This window comes from Glossina fuscipes, unplaced genomic scaffold, assembly GCF_014805625.2.
Source record: "Glossina fuscipes isolate IAEA_lab_2018 unplaced genomic scaffold, Yale_Gfus_2 2, whole genome shotgun sequence".
NCBI classification, from domain to species: Eukaryota; Metazoa; Arthropoda; class Insecta; order Diptera; family Glossinidae; genus Glossina; species Glossina fuscipes.
In genome coordinates this window covers 9,002,515-9,008,514 of record NW_023998416.1, presented here as the reverse complement: position 1 = coordinate 9,008,514, position 6,000 = coordinate 9,002,515, and positions in this window count along the sequence as shown.

The following is a 6,000-nucleotide window of genomic DNA, read 5'->3' as shown; positions in this document are numbered from 1 at the left end:
TTCACTACTTAGCTGCTGCACTAGAAAGCCAAAGGAAGATAAAGGATGACGTTTTTGTTTCTTTTAAAAGACGGCCCCTTCCCGTTATAGTGAGTTCACTATAGAAGTCATGCTAATTACTACCCTTTGCTAAGTGCATTTTTGTCATACAAAATAGTACAAGGCCGGCTTACAGCGCTGTCTTTTTTTTTTCTTTTTCAGTATGACCAATCCATCAAGGCGTGTCTCCTACTTGTGTCACACATGACTAAGTCAGCAAATGTTACACTTTCACTTTACTTCATTGATCCTGAGAACCGCGATTCGTAGCTATTCGCCTACTTATAAGAATGAGCTATGGTGCCGTGGGTTTTCAATAAACATTGACAATCTATAGGGTGTGGTAGTGAGAGAGAGTTTGTAAAATTCTCAAGGAGCTCCAGTTCTTTCTTAACGGCACGGGCTTAGCGGAGGTTTTCGGCAAATTCGTGAGCGCATTAAATATTTGGGATATTTGGGATATTAAATAGGGGTCCCCAGAAGCCATGGTTCATAAACATGCGTCCACTTTCGGCACTTTAGAATTAGTAGGGTAAGGCAACATGTCATCCCATGGCACCATGACATCAAGCGTTTATAAGCAAACGCCTACATTAAACACCATAGAGATCCATCCTATCGCGAACTTTTTTTCTTTAAAGCTTTGCTCAATTCGTTCCCCAGGAATAATTTGCAGCGGAAATATGCAGCGCACCCATTACATTATATGTTATATTTGTTATAATCAAAGCAAATAAAATGTTAATTCTAAAGAATTTCAAAAGCTTTTCACTTTATTTTATTTATTGTTTATTAAATTTATTCAGAAACTTTAAATTGTTTTCCTCTTAAAACTAGTTGGTGTTTTAATTAGTTTTTTTTTTTCTTCTTCCTTTCCTCTATATCATTTTGCAATTATAACTTACGCTTAAAAATTACAATTCCTTTTTTATTAACATTTAATATTGAAAATCTTATTAAATGAATTCAAAATTCCCTTGGAAAAATGTTTATAATAAGTGATCTGGCAAACAATCTTTTTCTTATCATATTCTCTTTATTCTAATTTAACTCACTTTATTATTATTTGTTTTTGTTTTCGTTTTGTACAATAAATTTTTAAAAAATAAGACATAAAATTTAATAAATATTTTAAATACGATTATGGATGACTGACTATGTACCTATTATGCATTTATAGATTAAACATTTACAATACAGTGTTTCCTAAACTATGCATCGTCATGTTAATATCATCGGTTTAATTAATACGGCTGTCAGTTGCAATAGAGCAAGAGCTCATATAGGGTGCTATTAAATTTTAAGTTTTAAATTGAAAGGTTTTCTTTGAGAATTACTCGGAAGCTGTAAGCAGACCAGAGGCGCACAATAATTAATTAATAAAAAGGTTTGATTGTTTATTATTACTTTTTGGTATTTTCTACAGATTTGTTTGAGTTCTTTGTTTATCTTTTTGCATTATTTTTAGGAAAAAGGTGCAGGGAACTAAAAAATATTTGCAAAAATATTTTGGTACTTTTTTCGATTGTATAAAATCTGCACGGAAGTTTTTTCGAAATCTATACGCTTCAGTAATTGTTGGCATTGATTAAAGGTATCTAAGGAGAATACCAAAAGGTACCGGAAGCAATATTTCATAGAAAATATAAAAGTGAAGATTAATAGATAAAAACTATAAGTATAGTTATTGATCACTGTATTATGTATTATGGAAGCACAGTTTATCGCTAGATTAGAAAATTTTCATAATCATTAACAAAAGAATTTTTCATTTCGTTTGTCTCCAAAGCTTTTCATGAGACACTTTTATAAGCATGTTTTTTATATATACATTCTTGGTCAGGGTGGAAAGCCAGGTCAATTGATCATCACATGTTGTTTGAATATTACCATTCTTACATATGTGACTTTTATATTGCAATCCGACAAGGCCGCCCACTAAAGATTCTGATCCATTAGTTTCCTCAATACCAAATATTAGACAATTTTGTCTTATAAGCCAGATCTTTTCATGAAAATTCTTAGACAGTTACCTGGAAGGGTTAAAATAGCGTTCAATATGATTTTACTTTAGTTCAGTCAATTTTTTCTCAAATCAATTTTTTGGAGCAATTTTCATCGCCACATACCGAAATTTTAAATTATTATCACAAACGCGTACAAGTGGGCAAACATGTTCGAAACGGCTTAGACACTCGCAATCGACTTAGAGTTCTACCCTGACTCATAAAATGATTCTGAATTGATTGGTATAATAAAAGGTGCATCCATTTCAAGTCCTTCTCTAGGTGTTTTTTCCATCAAACTTAGTATAATCCGTACGACAAAGACGAGTGGGTTATAAGGAGATTTAGTTTTTTGCTTTTGTTATTCACTCTGAACAAGAATAAGTCGCCATTGCATACTTTTAGACGTTGGAAATATACGAGAAACTTAGTATATTTTCAGGGAAGAATATAAAATGGTTATTCCCTATAAAAAACATTTATGTACGCCTATTATTACAACACTGGTTTTCTACGAAGGAAGGGATTATAAATATATTTGCGTTAATCATTATACACTTTTGCACGATCATCACTTTTCCTGACAGCTTTCGTCTATGTTTTAAGTTAAAATAATTATCTATGTACATGTATATATAATTATTCAATTAATGTTACATTATCTATACTTAAACATTTAAATATTTATGTATATATATATTTATATATATATATATATATATATATATATGTAAATTATTATTATTATTATTATTTTAAAAATACACTTAATATTTTAACTAACTAACTAACAAGGCAATATTTGATTGATATAAAATGTTGCATCATTTCAACTCGTTTTACGCCCACCACCAACACAAGTTAAGTGCACACCTAGTTTACCATTCGAAGGATAACATTAAAACACAAACCCTCTAACGGCTCCATGCCTACATATATGCAGCTGCTTGAATTTTATTTATTGTGTTCACTATTCCTAGAACTCTTACCGAAGCAAATTTAAAGCAAAAAGCAACAAATAACTGCAACACCATTATGGTTTCATTTGTTGTATAGGCTTAAGGCTTCATTCTCTGAGGACCGGAAAAACAAAACCAAAACAACAAATATTAAAACCAATAACTTGTGAATTATGATATAACAGATATTGACACAAAAATTTGGCACCAATTTTTAATAAAACGTTACATATATGGAAATAAGCTTAACGAGCCTGGCGGTATCCCAATTAACATAACACTGTATTTAGATATTAATTAGGTGGACTGCAAGGTATATGCATGAATAGCTGCATAGATGCAAAGTATCCACGATTCCGTTAATTTTTGTGATCGTTTTCAATCTTCTCCCCTTAGCTCGATGCACTATTTTCTCTGGCCCATTTTTTGTGAATAAGTATTTAGTGTTTCCGCACAGCAAAATTTGCAATAGGTGAATATCAACAGATGAATAAGTGGGGAGTCCCCGAAAGTTTCTTAGCCTTTTGGTTGAATGAATAGCCGTGAAAGGAAATAGTTTAAATCGTGGCACCACAATTCAACTATTCTGTCTTTCTTCCCATTCTTCGTTTGTTAATAATAAAATATTTCATATTTTCCTATTAACTTCACTGTACTCTGCAAAATACGCAGTAACTGCTTTCAAACTTGAAAAGGTGGTGAGTATTCATAATTCACCTTAAGGCGAATTTAATTTTCTTATTTTAATAATTAATTCAATTATTTGTTTATTCTTTCTTCTCTTGCAATTTGACATAAGTAGATATTCTTTTCTTTTTTTTTTTTTTTTTTCTTCTTGTTACGTTCGAAGCTATTTATAGAACATATGATTTATATATTTTATGGATTCCCAGTTGCTATCCAAAGTAAAAGGGAATTCTTTTTCGATTAATACAACGAATGATGAATCAAGAAAAAGCAGAAATTTTGCGAAATATTCATTTCGATGAGCGTAATTGAACTTGAACTAACATTAATCAAGCTGCAATCGTATGGCTTGGCCCGAACAATCAGACCACCTACGAAACATCCAATTTTTATTGACCCCTTTGCCGAAGATACGCTATACGAAGAGCGCTTGGAAGAAATAGTTTCAACCCTACGTAGCGAAGTCTAGCTGAATCTAGTAATAGTCCAAGTCCACAAAAAAGCTGACTTCTTTCTAAAGGAAGGTTGTCGATTTTGTCGTTCGGAATTCACTAATGCTAAGCAAGCATATGTATGTTAATACAAAAAAGATGGCGCAAAAAATGCAATAATTAATTGGCGGATGAATAAAACTCCCAACCTTTCTGCCTTAAGCAGAGAAGGAAGTACCACTGCCCCCAAACTATCTTCGTAGTAAGTAATTAAGCATCAACTGCATAAATTCTCAACCAACGCAAATTTCGTATACGGCCATCCCAACGAATGAACGAATGTAAAACTGAGATTAATATAAGCAAGTTTTTTTTTTTTTAGGAAGAACAAGTTCATTCTAGATCAAGTGGGAATGCAATAAAGAAAACACTGACACAAAATATCTTTAGCCGCTTGTGAAATGTCGATTTTTTTCATTTTGGTTTCTCTCTGGCGTTTGTGGTGCTTTCTAATGAACGTAAATGTCAAATGTTTCTTCGAGAGAAAAAAAAAAAAATTCCGAACACGAACGAACCCATTATTATTATGTATGAGAAAATTAAAGGATGTGTTTGTCTACATAGGTATATCAATGAAGGAAATTCCAAGAAAATTTCTAAAACTTTTCAATTGCTTTTGAAAGTTTTCGCTTTGTGTGCCTTGGGTTCTTCCGTCAAACTGTTTTACAATAAAATTATTATCGATAAGAGTTGACTTTAATGGGTTCTTTTATAGTTAGAAGTTAGACAATCACTTTTAGAAACTAAAAGGGCTACCTATTGTCTAAGATCCCTAACTCGATTTTACTTGTTTATGAAAACAGTTGACAAGTTATATTAGAGTGACTGGAATTACAATAAAAAAGAAAAAAGGAAATTGATAAAAAAAGTAGGTAGGCAAATAGACACATACAAGGCGAATCTAGTATTTACGCTGATCAAGAGTGAGTTTTTCTTGTTAATGTGATTAATCAGTCAAGGGTTGTTCGCTTTAGCTCTATCAATATCAGAAGGAAGTCGAGAAAGAGATAGAGGGTGGCCGTGGACTAGTTTATGTCCGCACACTCGGTAAATGGATTGAACAGACTCTATATACCGTAACTGCATTAAGATTTGAACCCGCGAATACCTATTCGTTAGTTGCGCCTCTTATCTAATCCTTGTTCGACAGCCCAAATACACAATTATAAAGTGGTCCACAAAATCATTCAAAACGGGCACAAATGTATTAGTGTGTATTAAATATTTTCAATGTTTTGAAAAATGAGACGTGAATTATTCTTCACAACAAACACAATCATAAATTATTCACGTGCATCGCACAGCAAAGTAACGAATCAAGCTTAGCATCTTTGATTGATTCATCTACGGTAAACCATTTTGCGAAATGGGCTTTGCACCTAAACAGTAAACATTTACACACACATTGGCATTTCGTTGAATATGTGTAATGTATCGAATGCAATATTATTTTTGGATAGAAAGCAAAGCCAGCGAATCATAGTACAGCATAAACATTCCTTTCCCATAAATGTATCGCTTCAAGTAAGGCTTGCTTTTTAAGCAAATTGCAAAAATCTTAATGAATAGTATCAATCTATATGAGATTACACATTTCCAAACGAGAAGAACCCTAGAAAAATATTTTTAATACCCACTGTTATGAAATTTGGTAAGAAAGTATTTATTCGATTATGATCGATCCCTTTATCTTTCTATTGTTTCATTATAAAAACGAGCAAGCAAATAATACTCGGTTGTCATCGATTCTCCTACGCGCTAGCTGCATCTTAGAAAAAGCTTAAAAGAAAAAGCCATTAAAATATCTTAAAATCTCCA